The 22047-nt window shown below is 43.6% G+C and overlaps 1 protein-coding gene and 1 pseudogene across 1 annotated transcript in view; both read right to left on the bottom strand.

Moving 5' to 3' along the window:
* The window catches only part of LOC126456347 (damage-control phosphatase ARMT1-like), a 144016-nt gene that overhangs the window by 34749 nt on the left and 87220 nt on the right, over positions 1 to 22047 (bottom strand). The gene's annotated exons all lie outside the window — the stretch shown is intronic.
* Positions 12608 to 12725, bottom strand: LOC126458667 (5S ribosomal RNA; annotated as a pseudogene).

Genomic DNA, 22047 nt, shown 5'->3' with positions numbered 1-22047 from the left:
TTTCTCCTTTCATCAATTAACTTCAGTATCTCTTCTGTTATCCAGGGATTTCTATTAGCCCTCGTCTTTTTACCTACTTGTTCCTCTGCTGCCTTCACTATTTCATCTCTCAAAGCTACCCATTCTTCTTCTACTGTATTTCTTTCTCCCATTCTTGTCAAACGTTCCCTAATGCTCTCCCTGAAACTGTCTACAACCTCTGGTTCTGTCAGTTTATCCAGGTCCCATCTCCATAAATTCCCACCTTTTTGCAGTTTCTTCAGTTTTAATCTACAGTTCATAACCAATGGATTGTGGTCAGGGTCCACATCTGCCCCTGGAAATGTCTTACAATTTAAAACCTCATTCCTAAGTCTCTGCTTTACCATTATATAATCTATCTGGAACCTTCCAGTACCTCCAGGCTTCTTCCACGTATACAACCTTCTTTCATGATTCTTGAACCAAGTGTTAGCTATGATTAAGTTATGCTCTGTGCAAAATTCTACCAGGCGGCTTCCTCTTTCATTCCTTACCCCCCGTTCCATATTCACCTACTACGTTTCCTTCTTTTCCTTTTCCTACTGTCGAAGTCCAGTCACCCATAACTATTAAATTTTCGTCTCTCTTCACTATCTGAATAATTTCTTTTATCTCATCATACATTTCATCAATCTATTTGTCATCTACGGAGCTAGTTGGCATATATACTTGTACTACTGTGGTAGGCATGGGCTTCGTTCCTGTCTTGGCCACAATAATGCGTTCACTATGCTGTCTGTAGTAGCTTGCCCACATTCCTATTTGTTATCCATCATTAAACCTACTCCTGCATTACCCCTATTTGATTTTGTATTTATAATCCTGTATTCACCTGACGAAACGTCTTGTTCCTCCTGCCACCGAACTTCACTAATTCTCACTATATCTAACTTTAATCTATCCATTTCCCTTTTTATATTTTCTAACCTACCTGCTCCATTAAGGGATCTGACATTCTACGCTCCGACCTGTAGAACGCCAGTTTTCTTTCTCCTGATAACAACGTCCTCCTGAGTAATCCCCACCCGGAGATCCGAATGGGGGACTTTTTTACCTCCGGAACATTTTACCCAAGAGGACGCCATCATCATTTAACCATACAGTAAAGTTTCATGCCCTCGGGAAAAAATTACGGCTGTAGTTTCCCCTTGCTTTCAGCCATTCGCAGTACCAGCACAGCAAGGCTGTTTTGGTTAGTGTTACAAGGCCAGATCAGTCAGTCATCCAGACTGTTGCCACTGAAAGTACTGAAAAGGCTGCTGCCCCTCTTCAGCAACCACACATTTGTCTGACCTCTCAACAGATACCCCTCCATTGTGGTTACAGCTATCTGTATCACTGAGGCATGCAAGCCTCCCCACCAACGGCAAGGTCCATGGTTTATGGGGGGAGCGGGGGGGAGGGGGGGCGGACACGTTTAAATTACAGTTGTGAGAAATGCCAGGAGCTTTGAAAGTAGAAGGAACTTTATTAACAGAGGTGGTAACAGTTTGTGATGACTCCATAATCTCGTATATTCTTCCGATACATCTGCAGGCTATATTCTATTTAAATGTCAAAAACTGGCACTCTATTTTGAAAAATAAAGTTTCGTGAGGTTCATAACGTAATTATTGCTCTTTATGTCGGAACTAGAACACTTATGACGATTAGGTATCAAAATCAAGAAACTCAGTTTGAAGCTATGAAGAAATGTGCCGCAAGAAGGAAGCAGCTGGGGTTTACATTTTGCCTTGATGAACGGCTATAGAAATCTGGAACAAGCTGCATTACCTGCTTCTTCATCAAATGAGTGAGTTATTTTTCACCTTCACTATCGATTACTTAGCCCTAGGGTGTGATTATCTGTCATGCTACTTCGTTTGATTTGTCCAACTTTATACTGAATCTTACCGAAAGTAAAATGAACGAGTAATAAGCAACAATGTCTGTGATGGGACACGTTTGCCGTATAACCATAAAGTTGCGCTGTGCTACGCGTCCTCACTGTGACATCAGGTGGGAGGGGGGGGGGCGGCTCCACTGTCTTTTTTGTCACAATGCACCCTGTCCTTTCCCCCTTCCCCCTTCCTGCACCCAGGATGAAACGACGAGTAGGCGATAAGGTATTGCATGTCCACACTTCATCACAGGACGTGGAAGTCAGAGGAATGTCTGCTCTATAAAGAATGACAGGCGGCGATCTGTGACAGAACTAAGGACAGAACATAATGCTGGTGGAGGCACAAGAGTTTTTTAGCATACCATTCAATGTACATTGTTAAACATGGGCCTCCACAGCAGATGACCTCTATGTGTTCCCATACTGACCCACTGACATCGTTAACTATGATTACGGTGGGCACGAGGATATCGAGATAGAAACATGGTAACAGGTCGCCTAGTCGGATGAATAATTTTTCTTGTTATACGTGACCGATTGTCAGGTCCGCGTAGGCCGTTGTCTAGGCGACTGGATGCTCGAAATATGCACCATGATATGGATGCAGGGCGGTGGGGGCTATTATACTGTGCAGAACACTCACCAGGGCTTCCGTGGGACATGTGGAAGTAACCAAACGCACTAAGACAGCTGTTGAATACGTAAGCGTTATTGCGTCCTTATGTCTTCCCCAATGGCGATGGCATCTTCTGGCCGGCTAACTGTCTGTGATACAAGGGCAGAGTCGCTGTCACGTAGATGTTTGCGTAACCAATTCGACTGATCTGAACCCAATGGAACACATCTGGGACGCTCTCGGATGTCATGGCCGTGCCCATAAACCACCAGCTCGTAATTTATGGGAACTACATGACCTGTACCTAGACATCTTGAGCTTCCTAGCTCCGTAAACCTACCAAGGACTTGTCGACTCCATTGCAGGCAGAATCGCTGCAGCATTATGTTCTGAAGGTGAACCAACACACTACTAAGAACATGGACATAATGTTTTGGGTCACCAAGATAAATAAATTTTGTGTTGAATTTAAAGTAACCGGAATATTATTAATTTTATCTTGAAGTGACTGAGAAACAGTCATCATTTCCACACAAGTCAAAAGTGTCTTTTTATTTCTCCGCTTCCCCACTTCTACACATCTGATCTTGGGTTTGACGTAAAAAAAGTTAAGCTGTCCTTATCGTGAGGGTTGCTTTACTGGGCACAGTCCTGTTGCCTCTGGAATGTTCTTGCCTTCTTCAGACCTTAGAGCTGGCTTGCCCAGCTTAACAAGGTCTTCGTACCACGGTGCAACTTGCTATTTTTCACGTTAACAAAGTACTGGCTGAGGTGAAAGAAGCGATAAGTGACAGGAAAATTCTGATGATCGACTTGAGATCGAACCCTAAATCTTTGGATTTGATCCTTGGCACCTAGCCACAGAACTACCGAGCCACACCACTTGCTTACGTAAACATCATACATTTTAGGATATCTAACGGAATAGAATTCTCGTAGAAAATGCTGTTCTATGTGGCACGTTAAGCGTACAACACACAATGTGAAAGTCCATTAGCCCTCTTTCACGAGATGAGCACCATCATTTTACCTACAGATACCCGTTTGCTCCACCGTTTGTACTTCGCCTCTTATGGCGATGTCGGAGAAAACAGGAGGGAGTGCTGTGAGCCCAGTGTCGTAACAGTGCAGTATTCCGCTCGGCAAAAAAGAAGGGAGAAAAACGTGCATAAAATGGAAATTTTTGGGATGCTATCTGTATGTGCCAAAGACTGGAGTCGGAATTGATATGTATACGAAAACAGTGCCAATTGACTCTGTACACATCCTTCATGCATTAGTGCAGCAAAGAGCGCAAAAAGGGTTAAGTTTGTCTCTGGTGGACAAAACTCCAGTATCTTGTTTCCGTAAGTCTGTGTTTTAGTGGCGGCTGATATGACTGTGCATCATGTTTTGATTAGTATGTTGCAGCAAGTTTGTTGGAATGGGAAACATGGCAATACGGCTTTGTAATGTACATCCTTAAGTTCATTTGGTGCAAGTAATATACTGCAAGCTCAGTGGTAAATACACACCTTGCGTACAGTTTTGGGCTGGCTGTTTTGAATCTCAAAGTATTTACTTTGAACAGGGAGAGCGATATATTATAACAAGCATACTGAGGTGCTTACCAACAAGCAGTCACTGTTTGATACTTTTACGACTCAGTAAGCCTACGTCCAGCTAAACAATTTTCAAGCAGCCGACAAGGAACTTGTGCCTTTTACTAGAGATAACGTATGCCTTCAGCATCATGAAAAACATTTGAAAAGTTTTCTTATAACTGCATTCAGTGGCCCACGTGTAATAGGTACTGTACAATTAATATTGATTGCTCCACCATAAAATACAAATTAATAATGTATCTTTCGTTTTAATGTACACTGATCAGCCAGATCATTATGAGCACCGATCCGCTATAGATATAAGCCCGTCTAGGCGATAGCAGCATCACCTGATGAGGAATGACTGCTAGTCAGACAAACGCACGGTGCATGTAATAATAGTGAGTGTGCTGTCCGTGTGCAGAATGGGGAAGTCGCTCGATCTATCTGCGTTTGACCGAGGGCAGATTGTGATGACCCAGAGGCTCAGCACGAGCGTTTCGGAAACTGCACGACTTGTCGAGTGTCTGAGGTGTGCTATGGTGAGTGTCTTCAACATGTGGCAGAACCAATGTGAAATCACGTCCACGGATAGTGAGGTTAGGTGGCCACCCCTCATTTGAGGTTTCAGACGTCGTAGACTGGGCAGACTGGTAAAACAGGACAGGCGATGAACTGTGTTGGAACTAACATCAGACCTTAATGCTGACCAGAGTTCATGTGTCTATGAACACACAGTACAGCGAACACACTTAACAGTGAGCCAATGACCCACACATGCGCCAATGTTAACACCATGACATCGCCAACTACGACTGAAATGGACACGTGACCATCGGCACTCGACGTTGGCGCCATAGCAGAGCATTTCATCATGCCAATGGGAGGCCGCAAATCCATTATTTTCCAGGAGAACAGCTCCTTGACACCTGTACTGCGGGACTGACATGCCAGTGGCTTCATTATTATATGGGGAACATTCATGTGAGTCTCCATGGATCCAGTGGAGCTCATGCAAGGCCACAGAGTATCGTACACTGGTAGCAGGCCATGTACACCCCTTCATTACGATAATGTTTCCCTACAGCATTGGCATTTTTCTGCAGGATAATGCGCCATGTCACAAGGCCAGGAGTGTGATGGAGTGGTTCGAGAAACACAGTGGCGAGTTCCAATTGTTGTGCTGGTCCCCCCAGCTCGCCAGATCTGAACCCAATGGAACACATGTGGGATCTGACTGAACATGGTGTCAGAGCTCATTGCTCCTCTCGCCGGAATTTACAGGAATTAAGTGACTTGTGTGTGCAGATGTGTTGCCAACTGCCTCCAGCACCCTACCAAGCCGTTACTACTTCCATACCCCAATGCGCTGTCACTGTTATCCACGCCAAAGTTGACCTACCAGCAACTATATAGCAGTCATATTGTTCTGACCGATCAATGTAGGACATAATGACTGCCTTTCCATCGTGCAAACCTTTTCCAACCCTGAAAATTTGATTGTTGTTGAACTACTTGAGAGGTCTGATACCAAGTAATAAGTCAGAGGTACATTCCGAGAGACCAACAGGATAGAAAAGGCCAGCAATGTGGAGCCAGGAAAATGTCTTAACCAATTCGCCGCCTCGCTTGGTTGAACGCTTTGGTAGTCTATAGAAACTGCATGATAGGGACAGCAGAACTCTAAAATATAAAATGCCAATAGGACAAGACAAGTTCTAGCTGTAAGAGGAGAGCCTTCGCAGTTGAACAAGTCAAACCACACTTTTGGAATGTACAAGAGAGTTACAGCAGCACCATCTACATGAGACATCACATGTGGTCAACTATCAGGAGTTTCTGGAAATGAGTATGTACGAATGTCCAGAGCTTTAGGTTGAAAACTATACAGACAGTACAGGATCATAAACTTTAGTATTTCAAGATTAAAAACTAGCAGTGGGAAACGAATGTTTCACACAATATGATGTTTAAATGGGTTTTTAGCGTCAGGCACGCGCTTCTAAGCTGCCTATGTTTTGTGACAAACTGCCTTCCATGACTACATTGGTGTTGTTGCCCTGAGAAACAAGAAACAATTATTTGTGACCTGTGCCTGGGGGAGTATACCACTGTCATTGTTGTACACTACTCGGTACAGGAACTTACAGATACACCTGTAATGTATGCTGCAACAGTATGTAGTCTGGGAAAGCCAAACAAATATTGGCCTTAGCCACGATCGTTAGGCATTGGGACGCACATATGCACATTCACAAGAGCCCTCTAGCAAAGGAAGGCACCTGATATAATTAATAATAAAAATATTTCATTGCTGTAGATGGATGTTTGACGAGGATGGGCTGTCGGGATGCGCCGTATTAAACCTCGTCAGAATTTCCCAGGTGATTTATTATTTCCAGCTACAGTCCCCCATTTCTCTTGGTCGGCGTCACCAGGTCCCGCAATGCTGAGGACACCACTTCACTGTCTGCAAAATGGCTTGGCACGGAATGACTGTCTCAGCAACCCATGCAGCGCACTGCTGTGTGTCAGCCTTCTACGGCCGTAGAGTTCTGACAACATCAGGATGCATCTGCAGCTGACCCAGTGGTCTTTGCCCCTGCCGCGTCAACATCGCCCACTGGGAGCTGCAAGGCGGCCAATAGTGTGCTTCCGTGCCAGTGTAGCTACTGACCAAGGTACCTACATCATGTTGGATTTAATGAAGGAACTGTGTAAATTGTTGAATGTAAAGAAGTTGAGGACGAGCGCATTGCATCTACAGGCAAACAGAAGGGCAGAACAAGTACACAGAACAATCAGGAAGATGATGAGTTTTTATGTGGATTCTCATCAACGTCAGTGGGACGATTATTTGAAGCATATTGTATGCACATACAATGCAAACGTCCATACCAATACCAGTTTGTCTCCATATGAGGTAGTGTATTGGCGAAAAATGCTGTCACCAGTTGGTTTAGTGAAGCTACAGAAAGGAAGGACCAGTGAATCTGTATGTCAATTCATGGGAACAATTAAGAATGTTTGGAAACAGGTACGAAAGGTGAATACAAAGGCTTTGGAAAGGCAGGAAGATGGAGTGATGCGGAAAATAAAATTTACCACAGTATAGAGTAGGGTAACTGGTAATGCTATCCAGCCCCTATATGCCAAAAGGGAAAACGAAGAAGTTCTACATGAGATACCAAGAGCCATACCAAGTAGTTGAAACCACATCCCCCATTAATGTTAAACTTCTGCTGCCAACTAGAACAACAATAGTACACATTGGGTGGTTGTGGCAATTTATGGGTTGTCCCGATGTGATACCAGACATGGAACAGGAAGGGAAGAGGAAGAAAGAGAGAGTGAAGAGAGGTGTTTAGTGCAGAGGAAAACAGGAAGATAGAGTACAGCATGATGTACAGTATGCTTTGCAATCCAGAAAGTAGTGGGGTATTTACAGTATTTTGTTTTCTTGTTATGTGTCATTGGGTTTCTGGAGATTAATTAGGCATTGTATTTTCATATGTTGTATGTGTTTTCGAGTATTGTAAGCCTGCAATGGGCAGCAGTCTTTTTGAAGATGGAGGTAAAGTGATGGTGATTACTGTCCTCAGGGCACTGAAAAGGGGAGCATTGAGCAAGTTGGTAGAAGTAAGAAACTGATGAGGTATTGCTGATCTCGGCAGTTAACAGCCGTTACGCCAAGATGACAAGGGAGGAATTACAGATAAGCACCAATCCGAACACGTGCACGGTGCAGTTATTTTCAGCCAGGAGGGAAGAAATAGATTGTACAAGGGACATCATGGAGCCAAACATGAGCTTGCAATGGGTCGGGATGCATTGGATCTTCTCAACCTATGAGAAATTAATAGTAGCAGCAAGTTGTTTTGAGCAGCGAGTATTAGATGGCTCTGACCACTATGGGACTTAACATCTGTGGTCATCAGTCCCCTAGAACTTAGAACTACTTAAACCTAACTAACCTAAGGCCATCACACACATCCCTGCCCGAGGCAGGATTCGAACCTGCGACCGTAGCAGTCGCGCGGTTCCGGACTGAGCGCCTAGAACCGCTAGACCACCGCGGCCGGCGAGTATTAGATGAAGCGAAACGTATAGAGCTCCAGAGGAGTGGAATTTTAATCAGTGGAACTAAGTGGAACATAATAGGACCAACCTTCCATCCGCCAGCATCAGTTTCGGGGGACTTGCAATTGAACGTTACACAGCCACAGGTGTACTGGCCAGAAGCAACTTTAGAGTTTTTGCTAAGACAGAATCTCACCTTGTTAAATCAAAACCTGCAGTCAGGTCTGTTGAGATCTGTAAACCAGTTCATTTCCGAGTAAGAGGGGCGCATTTCAGCCGAACAGCTTGTGCAGCATGTCGCTCAACATAACATGCGCCCACGATCTGGCGTCAGAATCTGCGGTCCTCGCCTTGGGATGCCTCCGGGGCGTGTTGGGGACCAACAAGATTGCCTGCAGTAGCGATCCGTGGCATGGCTCACCACTGGCTGGCTCCAGGCCCCACGCTGGCCTCAGAGGGTCGAACTAGCGACCTGCCATAGACTGGAACGCTGGCATCCCATCTGCTGCTGCGTGTAGCCAATGGTGTGACATGCCCCACCATACAGGAGAGCTGTCACACTTTAATGCCTTGTTAGTGAACCGGCGTATATCTGTATGTGGCTGTGCGCCTCTGTTTTGCTAACGCACTGCTCTGAGTCATGTACTCATAACACCTGGGTTGGGCCAGTGGGCCCCTTCTGCATGTAAGTAGCGCCATGCAAACCGCTGCATTTACTCTTTTCAGCAGGTCTACGGCCCTGTGGCCTCAATTCTACTTCGCAATCACTGGTAGCGTAACTTACCATCAACAGGCTCGTGCCTGGCTGTAACTTGTGCGCTCAATAATACTGCACCGAAACTAACCTTTTCCCATCTTGAACGGTGGTGCTGCTACATTATTCCCCCCTTCGGAAAGACGTGGTCCCCTGGTCGACCTCTAACTACTCTTAAACGTGTTTGGGTCGGCACATACTTATGGCATACTTACTACTACTATTAGAAGATTTAGATGTGGTCTAGTCCTCTTAAAACACATGACATGAGACAAATCGTAAAAATTCCTTACTGGATGACCACTCCACTTAATACTCGATCACCCCCTTACCTACCCGTCTTACGCCCTCAGTATCCAATCCACTGGGATTTGGACTACCGTCGGTTCACTCTTGGAACTCGCTCTCTACCTGATCAGAATGACAACAACACACAACAAAGTTAAGACTGCAATGGCACTTGCCACAGAGGTGATCAAAATGATCGTTACTTCTTGTTGCTTTTCTCTATATTGAGCGACATGCTACACAAGCTGTTCAGCTGATATGCACCCCTCTTGCTTGGAAATGTACTGGTTTATGGATCTCAACAGACTTGACTCCAGGGTTTGATTTAACAAGGTCAGATTCTACCTTGGCAAAAACTCTCAAGTTGCTTCCGGTCAGTACACCTGTGGCTGTGTAACATTCAACTGCGAATCTCCTAAATTGATGCTGGCAGATGGATGGATAGTCCTATTATGTTACACTTAGTTCCATTGATTAAAATTCCACTCCCCTCGAGCTCTATACGTTTCGCTTCAGCTAATACTCCCTGCTCAAAACAACTTGCTACTACCATTAATTTTTCGTGGGTGGAGTAGATCCAATGCATCCTGACCCGTTGCAAGCTCAATTCTGGCTCCATGATGTCCCTCGTACAATCTATTTCTTCCCTCCTGGCTGAAAATAGCTGCACCGTGCATGTGCCCGGATTGGTGCTTATCACAATGGCCGGACATACCGTTACCTTCCCTCTATGGCAGCTCTGTAATTCCTCCCTTGTCATCTCGGCGTAACGGCTGTTAGCTGCCGAGATCAGCAATACCTCATCAGTTTCTTACTGCTACCAACTTGCTCAATGCTCTCCTTTTCAGTGCCATGAGGACAGTGATCACTATCACTCTATCTCCATCTTCAAAAAGACTGCTGCCCCTAGCAGGCTTATAACACTGGAAAACACATACAACAAATGAAAATACGATGCCTAATTCATCTCCAGAAACCCAATGACACATTACAAGAAAACAAAAAACTGTAAATACCCCACTACTTTCTGGATTGCAAAGCATACGGTACATCATGCTGTACTCTATCTTCCTGTTTTCCTCTGTGCCAAATACCTCTCTTCACTCTCTCTTTCTTCCTCTTCCCTTCCTGTGCCATGTCTGGAATCACATCGGGACAACCCGTAAATTGCCACAACCACCCAATGTGTACTATTGTTGTTCTAGTTGGCAGCTGAAGCTTAACATTAATGGGGGATGTGGTTTCAACTACTTGGTATGGCTCTTGGTATCTCATGTAGAACTTCTTCGTTTTCCCTTTTGGCATATAGGGGCTGGATAGCATTACCAGTTACCCTACTCTATACTGTGGTAAATTTTATTTTCCGCATCACTCCATCTTCCTGCCTTTCCAAAGCCTTGTATTCGCCTTTCGTACCTGTTTCCAAACATTCTTAACTGTTCCCGTGAATTGACGTACAGATTCACTGGTCCTTCCTTTCTGTAGCTTCACTAAATCAAACGGTGACAGCATTTTTCGCCCGTACACTACCTCATATGGAGACAAATTGGTATTGGTATGGACTTCTGCATTGTATGCGCATACAATATGCTTCAAATAATCGTCCCACTGACGGTGATGAGAATCCACATAAAAACTCAGAATATTCCCGACTGTTCTGTGTACCTGTCCTGCCCTTCCGTTCGCCTGTGGGTGTAATGTGCTCGACCTCAACTTCTTTACATTCAACAGTTTACATAGTTACTTCATTAAATCCTACATGATGTTGGTCCCTTGGTCAGTAATTATTGTCTCCAGTACACTAAACTTCATTCATTTGGCATAGCCACTATCTCCACATACCACGAAAAATGGTCTATTATTGTCAGAACGAATCTGTTCCCTGATGGTGTTCGATTGAAAGTTCCTAAGGCATCAATTCCCCACAAGAAAATGAACATGTCACTTCCGGCAATCATAGCTGTATCCGTTTCCAACTCAAATCTGCTCTCTGCTCACAAGGAATACTATTCTTGACGTACTGATCCACATCTACCTTCCTACAACTCCACCAAAACCTCTCCACCACTCTCCTATTGGACTAGATAACATGTGATCATGTGCCTCTTTTAAAATCTCATCTCTCACCTTCGCTGGCACTAATTCTTGCCATACTGCTAGGTCACAACCTATGACTTCTACTTTTGCCACCTTTCTATGCAGTGCATCCGCATTACTGTGCTTCTCCTCAGGCTTGTGCTCCACTTTGTAGTCGAATTCACTAAACCTCACAGCCCACCTAGCGCGTCTAGTGGACAGATCCTTCAACCTCAACAACCACTTCAATGCAGCATGATCTTTCACTACCCAAAATCCTCTCCAATATAAATAACATTTAAAATATGTGATTTCATAGATTACTCTAAGCATCTTCGTCTCTGTTGTTGAGAAATTCCTCTCCGCTGCATTCAACTGCCTAGACGCATAGGCTACAGGATGTTATTTCTCATCAATTTCCTGACTAAGAACACACCCTAATGCTTGATTTGGTGCATCGCATGCTAGAATAAATTCCTTTTCAAAATCTGGAAACACAAGAACCGGACTTGATATTAACACTTCTTTCAGTTTGTCAAATGCTTTGACACACTTCTGCCCTCTCAGATTTCGCACCCTTCCTTAACAATCGCGTTAATGGCTGTGCTAAATCTGCAAAACCCTTCACGAACTTTCGATAGAAATTGCAAATTCTGACGAATGTTTGTATTTCCGTAACTGTTTTCGGCTCCCAATACTACCTTACAGCCTGTACTAACCTCGGATCTGTTCGCACTCTGTCCTTAGTGATAATATGACCTAAATATTTCACTTCTTCCAACACAAAATGACACTTCTCCAGGCACAACGTTAAACGAACTGCTCTTAACCTCATAAAGACGTCTCTTAACAGCTGTCTATGCTGCTCCATACTACTTGAAAGCACTATAATGTCATCCAAATAGACAAGACAATGCTGTGATTTCAAACCCCTCAACACACTGTCTTGCAACCTCTGAAACGTTGCTGGAGCGTTTTTCAAACTGAATGGCATTCTGATGTACTGGTAATGGCCTCCCGGAGTAGAGAAAGCAGTTTTTGGACAATCCTCTGGAACCATCTCGAACTGATGATAAAAACTAAAAACTAAACTCCGTCTGAACAGGCCATGAAGGCCCAACGGAACCGACAGTACCGACCGGCCGCCGTGTCATCCTCAGCCCACAGGCATCACTGGATGCAGATATGGAGGGACATGTGGTCAGAATACTGCTCTTCTGGCTGTTGGCAGTTTTCGTGACCGGAGCCGCTACTTCTCAGTCAAGTAGCTCCTCAGTTTGCCTCACAAGGGCTGAGTGCATCCCGCTTGCCAACAGCGCTGGACAGACCAGATGGTCACCCATCCAAGTGCTAGCCCAGCCCGACAGCGCATAACTTCGGTGATCTGACGGGAACCGGTGTTACGACTGCGGCAAGGCCGTTGGCCTAACTGATGGTAACCACTTGTCAAATCCATCACAGAAAAGTACTGGCACTGTCCTATGTGAGCCAGAGTCTCAGATATGTTTGGAATGGGGTATGCGTCAATACTGTCTTATTATTGAGGTATCGGTAGTCACGACAGAACCTGTATTTCGTAGTAGCATCCATAGATTTTTTTTTTAGGCGCAACGATAATGCCCACTTCACAGCAACTATTACGATGCTCTATAATACCGTCTGCGAGCTGCTGATCAATGATATCCTCCACAATCGGCTGCAAATAACTCGGTATTCTGTATGGTTTACGGTAAACAGGTGCTTCGTCCCCTGTTCTTATCCTATATTGAACTAATGGAGTTGCTGATAACGACCATCACGGAAAAAACAAATCCTTAAATTCCCACAACAATTCTTCCATATGCTCTATTCCTCCTCCCTTCAAATGCTTAACTTTGTTATGCAATGCAGTTCTATCAGCAGTTAGTGATTGATCGCTATGCTTACCTCTTGAACACCAGTCTTAGTCATCTGGTACATCCAAATTCGCTACTAAAACTCCTTTTCCCAAATTCGCGTCTACAGTGCTAAAATTTTCCATGTTCATGGGGACTACTCGCCTGTCGTTTCCCCCTTGCATGCGTACAATACCAAGTTTCACAAAACAACCTAATGGATCCAAAAATTCATTATTCTCCAATGGTTCAATAACACATACCGTACCCACAGGTAGATTTGCCTCTACACTTACCCAAAGCGACTTCCTGGTGCCACTAGACACACACTAACGCGAATTAAGCCTTAATGCTAATGTACACAGCTCAATTGGTTTGTTCATTATGTTTAAACCCAGATCACGTAGGAAACAGATTGCCCAATCGCTTGGTCTAGCAGGCAACCCTTGTCAGGGAACGGCCACCAGGCGGCAGCAGCGTCACACCCTTACTTGTGGAATCAACCACTAGATGGCACTCCGTTCTGTGAAATATGTGGCAACATCGGCCGAACGCGTGCAGCTTTCCACTATTTGGCGTCTGTGAAGTACAGCTGTTTCTGACATACCGGTGGTAGTGGTACGAGTCGTCATGCCGTGGGCCTGCGAGTATATCAACTGTGGAAGGAATAGACGAACATATCCTGAACTGAAAATGTTCAGATTCCCGTCCAAAATAAAGAAAGATTACGCGAGTGGATTTTAAATTCAGGGAAATCTATAAATTAGTCACGAGTAAGAATTAATAAAGATCCCTAAGCATTCGATCCTATCTAAATTTTGTCGATCTTATATTCTGATATAACGTGGCAGCCCTTCCTATACAAGAATCATATCATATAATTTTTAAATGAAATCTTTGCTGCGATTTGGACTTTTTTAAACTGTTTATTCACTTCACTATCGTAATTTTGGCTGTAGAGGCATTTTTGTGTGCAATGTGAAAACTGAAACCAATATAAGATATGGATAACAAAACGCAAAGCATAGTGTGGTAGCATTTGGTAAACAATTTAAGAAGCATTATCTTACAAGACCTTTCCCTTGGTACTTGAAAATGGCTCTAGAACTGAGATCGCAACAGTGAAATAAATGAATAATAGACGTCATCTAACTGCTAGGTCATTGGTCCCTCTATATCCTGGTATATACTAGAGCGAACGAAGTGAACGAGTGTAAAACCTCGTTTACACTGCTGCAAATGAGTATTCATAGATAATTCGCCAATGTTCAGTGCCATTCGTTTATACATGTGAACAAACGTTTATACTGGAATGAAGGGAGGAGGATAGAAGAGAACGAGCATAGCATGCAAACTATAGACGCTGCCTATTTTAATTTTTTTTATCTGTGCACTAATAATCCTGACACAGCTTTCACTCGAAAACAACACTGCTTATAGTAACATGTCTGCGCGAGAGCAGATTGTGTATTACTTTTCATTTTGCATATGATTGTGAGAAGAATCCCTACAGTAGAAATAAACTTGGTTTGTGGAATTACAGGAACTAATCTACATTCTTCGATTGAAAACTCGGGAAAAACCATAGCCGATCATGGTCTACAGTCAGCTGTGTGACGAATGCATTTCGCGCGCAGCGCTCTAGCTGAACACAAATCAACGTCATTCACGTCACCGAAGATACAGCGTTGCCAATTCCGCGACATGGACAGGTCAGTTAGCATTGTAGTGTCGCCTGCGACATCTGTTGACCGACGGGAAAACTATTTTTAGGGTTGCCTGTTCCGCCGTAAGGACGGACAATCTGTTTCTTACGTGATCTGTGGTTTAACGCTCTTCGTGACAGCTCTTCATCGACAAGTTTCTCCAGGCATGCATCTAATCAGACTTTCCTTATGCGAAAGTCAACTGTCACTGACCCCAAAGGTGTGACCTCCTTATCCCCCACTCCATGTAACCTGTAACGCGGTGGTTCCAACTTCCTTCATCCCATTAAACTCTTAGTAGCCACTGACACTTGCACCCCTGTGTCCAACAAAATCTTAAACGTTTTAGTTCCTATGGATCCTACCACTGAACATTCCACCTCTGCATACGTATTTGTAGCATTGAAATTAAACGGGAGCTCCCTAAGGTGGGTCTTAGGCCACCTCTGCCATTTAACAATTGTCTACCTCTACTAACTCCACTTCTCCATCCACCACACTGCTGATTTCCACCCCTTCCTCTATTCCTCGGTGACTGGGTACATTGCCTTTGCACAAGTCCCATATGACCACACTTATAACATACTCATTGTATACACTTTGCCTCTCGTGTACCCCTGATTGCCAGACATTGAATTGCCAGCTGAATGGCCGAATACAAATCTTTCGGAGTCCCTTCACACACTTTCTGTGGCATACTCGCTGGTAACCCCGTCAAAAATGCATCAGGCGCCCTTTACTCGGCCTCCTGCAACAGCACACCATTCGCCTCATCGGTCTGACCCAATTTGTAAGTATACTCGTTAATTTCTCTTATCCTGTCCGCAAATTACTGTACCATCTCCCCCTGCCTCTTTGTCATTGTACTCAATCTCTCCCTGAAGTACCGAGCACTATTCTGTTTCTTGTACCTCTGTAAATGCCCTTCCTTCAGCTGCTTAAGATGGCCCACCTTACTTAAGGCCTCAGAACACCTTACATATGTCTTTGATTCACCCGTTAATCCCATCTTAGGTACATGTAACAACTGTTCACCAGACCAAACATTCATCACAGCTGAAGTTTCCAAGTTATCCACAAACGAACGCACATCCTCAGATGTCTTGCCAGAAAATGGAATAATCAAACTCATGGCAACTGGGTCAATCTCCTGCTGCAGCACCCTAGGCAAAACTACTGATCCGATGCAGTTTCCCGCTCACTTCTAGCTGTTAATTCACTTTTCAACTGTGTATTGTCTGCTGTGAATTGTGCTACCTTTTCCAATAAAATCCGTACCGCTTCTGCTTCAGCCACACCTTGTGCCCCTGACTTTGCCATTGTGTTGCTTTTGTTCCCAGTTAGTCCCGGAACAAAACATTTAAGTACTAGAATAACCTCACTTCCTACAGCTCCATATCATCATACTCAGTATCATCATACACCAATATAAAAGTAATCAAATGCCCCAAAAAACCACATCTTACTACCCCAAACACACTAACACTTATTCTGATAAAAAAATAATATGCCTCCAAAAATAAATATCTAAAATGGCCTGCCAGGAGCCATACTCAAAACACAAACAAAGAAAGAAAGAAAACGTCCAACACTCAAAAAGAAAAAAATGGTCAACAATCACCACATTTTGTGACTGTAATGCAGGCAGTGGGCTCGAACGTCCTACTGTACAGGTGACACACACTATTCTGACACCAAATGTAGGGAGAATGTTGGATGAGGATAGACTGCAAGGATGCGCCATATTAAGACTCATCAGAGTTTCCCAAGTGATTTATTATTTACAGCTACAGTGACCCCATTCCTATCGGTCTGCATCATCAGGTTCCACAATGCTGAGGACACCACTTCACAGTCTGCAAAACAGCTTGGTGCGGAATGGTTGCCTCAGTGACCCATGCAGCACACTGCTGTGTGTCGGCCTCGTACGACCTCGGAGTTGTGTCAGCATCAGGATGTGTTTGCAGTCCACTCTGTGGTCTTTGCCCCTGCCTCCTCAGTGCTGTCCACTGGGAGTTGCAAGATGCCCATGGCATGCTTACTCGCTGGTGTGGCTAAGATCATGGCAACAACCAGCGCCTGCGATCTGGCATCCGAATCTGCGGCCCTCGCCTCGGGATGCCTCCAGCGTGTGTTGCCGCTACATTGTGAATACTGGATACTGATTTCCTGGTGAAATTTTTATTAAGTTATCAATGTTATTTCGAGGGCCCCCAAACATTAAATGTAAAATTTCAAAAAAAAGATGCTATAATAGACCGATTCCTGACATAAGAGGTACAGTATTCCTGAATGTGGTTTCAGATGCTATCACTTACAGAGGCTTTAATTATTTTTTAAAAAATGGCGGTAACATTAAGTTCAGATAAAATTCAGACGATTCTCCTTCTTCCTCGAAGAGGCACACTGATGCAAAGACGACTTCATTTTGGCTGTTGGAGTCAAGGTAGGATGTGAAACCTCCATGGACAGAAGTTGGTGGTTCTCTGAGGTCATAAAAACTCGGACCACAGCCACCCTAGTGGCTCTCTTCAGATCAGCAGCAGCATCTAGATGACTCTGATGCAGGAGTGATATATTCTAGGGAATTGCCTCCTTGAGTCAGACAACAAGACTGCCCCCAGTAGCGAGTAGTGGCACAGTCCGCCACTGGATGATTGTGGACCCCACGTTTGCCTCATAGGGTCGAACCAGCAACCTGCCATAGCCTGGAACGCTGGTGCTCCATCTGCTGCTGTGTGTAGCCAGTGGTGTGACACACCTCGCCATACAGGAGAGCTGTCACACTTGAATGCCTTCTTAGTGAACCGGCGTATATCTATACGCAGCTGAGCGCCTCCGTTTTGCTAATGCACCACTCCGAGTCATGTACTCATAACACCTGGGTTGGGCCAGTGGGCCCCTTCTGCCTGTAACTTGCGCCACGCAAACCGCTGTGTTTATTCTTTTCAGCTGGTCTATGGCTCTGTGGCCCCCATTATACTTCGCAACCGCTGGTAGAGTAACTTACTGTCAACATGCCCGCACCTGGCTGTAACTTGTGCGCTCAGAAATACTGCACCATAGCCAACCTTTTCCCATCTTAAACGATGGTACCGCTACATTGTGAATACTGGATACTGATTTCCTGGTAAAATTTTTATTAAGTTATCAATGTTATTTCGAGGGCCCCCAAACATTAAATGAAAATTAACCATTATTAAAATTTCTGAAAATAGATGCTATAATAGACCGATACCTGACACAGAGGTACAGTATTCCTGAATCTGGTTTCAGATGCTTTCACTTACAGAGGATTTAATTATTTTTTAAAAAATGGCGGTAACATTAAGTTCAGATAAAATTCAGACGATTCTCCTTCTTCCTCGAAGAGGCACACTGATGCAAAGACGACTTCATTTTGGCTGTTGGAGTCAAGGTAGGATGTGAAACCTCCATGGACAGAAGAAGTTGGCGGTTCTCTGAGGTCATAAAAACTCGGACCACAGCCACCCTAGTGGCTCTCTTCAGATCAGCAGCAGCATCTAGATGACTCTGATGCAGGAGTGATATATTCTAGGGAATTGCCTCCTTGAGTCAGTTACAGTTCGCCTGTTCATTTGTTGAAGAGGGTACTGTCATAGGCGTACAGGCATCACTGTTTTCAATCAAAGCGCGCGACTGCCTGCTGCAGTCTGACAATAGCCTCCGCCTTGTGAGTGCAGTTATTGCAACCACACACCTTTGCCACCTCGATCGCTATCTCATGGGTTCAGATCCATCCACAGCATGTTTATGTTCGTACATGAATTCAAATCTGTTCGTCATGTTAATATTCCAGGTGTTGTGCGCACATCAGTAACGTTACCGTCTACCAAGCAGGGGGGCCACAGTTCGATTCCCTGCAGGGGACTTGGTGTTGTGTGCCTTTCATCATCATTGACACACAAGTTGCCAAAGTGGGGTCAACTAAAAAGACCTGCATTACGGCGGCCGAACCGCGAAAAGGGATATCCTGGCCAATAAATGTCATACGATCATTTTGAGAGGCACCCACATGCCTTGCTCATACTGTGGCATCAAGCAGTCAGGCCAGCAAGATGAGTGGTCTGCCAAGCGAGTGGATTCATTCTTATTTATCGAGTAACATGAACTCTAGTACTCACACTTAAGTTACAAGTTATCCTCCTATATGATTAATACGCAATGGAAACACACATCTGACTATCAGTAATTTACAGAACTCTGACTGGACACTACGCACTGGCAATACCACATTTTCTTTTTGTCTTTTATTTAACGGCTTTTATCGACACGTGGCCACTGCACTGAATATGAATGGCCCACACATTATAAATGCGGGACATTATTACAACATACAATTCGAAGGAAAAGTCACCAATATTTTTCTTTTCACTATCTTATTTATTCCGATAAATTCTCTAACCTAAACACACAAATTCTATAACCTAAAACAATAACACATGAGAAATTCCGCCCAGTGGGCATGGCTTTACAATGGTGAATCTCTATATTATGGTCTCGTAATTATTTTTAACGCTACAGTGCACTTTCTGGATAGGATGGTCGATCTTTTATTATACCTCACACTTCGACTCTCACAATCATCATCACTAAACTTTCCTCCAGACCGAGCGGTACCGAAGGAACAAGCATAACCCACTAATCTTTTTAAACTACCTCGCTACTCTCCCATGCAAACCACACATACCCAAATTACATGACATACACCACACTACAACATGAAATACTACACAGAGAATAGTCACAACATTATCACTTTCAGCTTTCCCACTTCAATTAATATTTATCCCAGTTTCACACGACACTGCCCCACTTTGTAATTCTACTTTCCTACTATGAACTCTGGAGATATTTGCACGTCTTCCTGTGCAATGCAAGCCAAGTGGCGTTGCTGGATAGACGGCTGACTCACCTTGATTATCTCTCAGAGTTTAAATCAAGCGTCACACGGAATCATATCACGCAAAGTAATATTAAGAACATCACACACGCGAGTCCTCAACTGATACCATGGACGAGTACTTCTCTTTATCTTTTGTCTCACACACAGTTTGAGACTCACACAGTACTCACCACGTGGAAGTACTCGTCTCTAATTTCAAGTCCTGCACACGCCATTTCTTAAATATTTCAACTTATGGTACACACGCTATTTCTTAAGTATTTCAACTTATTGTACACACGCTAGTAATTCAGCTTAACTTAAGCACACGGAAGTATTTCAACTTATTGCTACACGTGGTTTCATTGTGACCGTTTGTCACTTCCGAAGATTACTACAATCCCTTTAATATTACCTGCCTGACATTTAATTCTCCCCACAAAAGTTCCTGAAATAGAGAAATTACTATTTCAAACTACTCTTAAATATTCCACATGCATACCATGTCTCCACACTTTCGTCATTACGGAGCACAACTAAAACAGGTCTTAACAGCACAAGATCCAGCGGCAGAGTGCTGAAACATGGCTGTTCTCTAGGTCCTCTCCCATCTCTGTCGAGGTGGGGGAAGCACCTTGCTATCGTATTGGTCAGCCACATTTCAGGCGCTCAAAGCTCTGGTAAATTTCATCTCTTTGGTCCCACCAAAGGTGGCCAAAGGATCGACTCAAAGATGATCATATATTCACATTCACCATCTGCGGTTAGCAGACGACCATACATTCATTCATTTCACTGATCTCACCAAACTGGATGTAGGGATTTACTTTGTGGGAGTGCACATGTGATCAATTAAATAAATAAATTGTCATTCTTTCCCACACTGGTATCGGTCTTCGCTGTATTAATTGAAATTGAGTTATTTTACAAAAAAAATGTGTTCTTCTGACAAAAATAATGAAGTATGTTGTACCTATTTTCAATTTTGGGGGGTACTGTACCCTTTCACCACCGGCTACCCATGCAGAAAAAAATGGCACGGTACTATCCTTGCAATGCGAGGGTAGTTCCGAACATTTTTTTTTTTAAGAAAACTGTATTCGAACAAACGTAGCAAGTCATCAAAATAACCAGGAGAAGACCTTAGCCCCTAGTGACCTCAAATAGACGACCAAATGCTGTTACTTTACCAAAGTATTGACGCAATTGTTCCATTATTGTACTCTCCACAATCCGGAGTAACGTACACATACAAGTTTGCAACAATCCACATGACAAATAAAACATTACATCATACAAATAAAAAATAATGGTGAGATAGAAAATTGCTTAGTTACCAGGATCTCCGTTATTTTTATGAGTAATCCAAACTTCACTAATTCTATGACAAATAAAAGAAAATACAAATTGTACTCATGAAATTTCAAATAGCTCGCCGTCCAAACACAGAACAAGTAATCTGACATTCATAAATTGCGTTGTAATAATCTTTACACGGCAATGTCTAAATACAGAACAAAATCAACAAAAGAAAAAAAATTGCGTACACTAGTTACACGTAGAACTCAGGCTCCATATCAACACACGCAATAAATAGTTAGAAATAAGTGCTTGAATCCACCAGTAGCTCTCGTATCTTACTCTACTGCTCATTTCTCTGTTTTCACACATTTAGACGACAAGAACTTGCATTTCGAGTAGCCTTCGTTACACTTTAATGTGAAATATCATCCCTGTGATAATAAAATAAGTGGCTTCAGTCAACACACCAACAAGATCGTTACTGTCCACGACATCAAAATGCATCAGTTAATTCCGATATTTGTTGTGCAATGCAAACTCTTGTCCCCTGTGACAATCTTACTGATCAATGCTACAAGAGCCGCTACGTTAGTATTACGCCACTGGCTAATAATTAAAGCATCATTGTAGCAAATATTCTAATAAACATGCTACGTGAACTTGATAACTCAGAACAAACAAAAAACAAACACTAACTATTCTAAACACAAATGTTAATGAAATACAATTACACTTGCTGTCCCTTCAGGAATGAAACATATAAAAAAAATTTACACAATTACAAATACATTATTCCCTATCTTGCAAGTCACACGGAATCATTTCATTCTGTGATTTTCTTGGGGTCCAAAAGTTGCTGATAGTTTTCCTAGAAACACTGTCTCGGTGTCAAAGCTCTCCCATGGTTACCCGGACGAAAGTCTTTGAGTCACTCAAATCGGCATTTTGAACACGCACTG

This window comes from Schistocerca serialis, chromosome 2, assembly GCF_023864345.2.
Source record: "Schistocerca serialis cubense isolate TAMUIC-IGC-003099 chromosome 2, iqSchSeri2.2, whole genome shotgun sequence".
NCBI lineage: Eukaryota > Metazoa > Arthropoda > Insecta > Orthoptera > Acrididae > Schistocerca > Schistocerca serialis.
The sequence above is the reverse complement of the archived record's forward strand: the minus strand, read 5'-3'. Positions and strand labels throughout refer to the sequence as shown.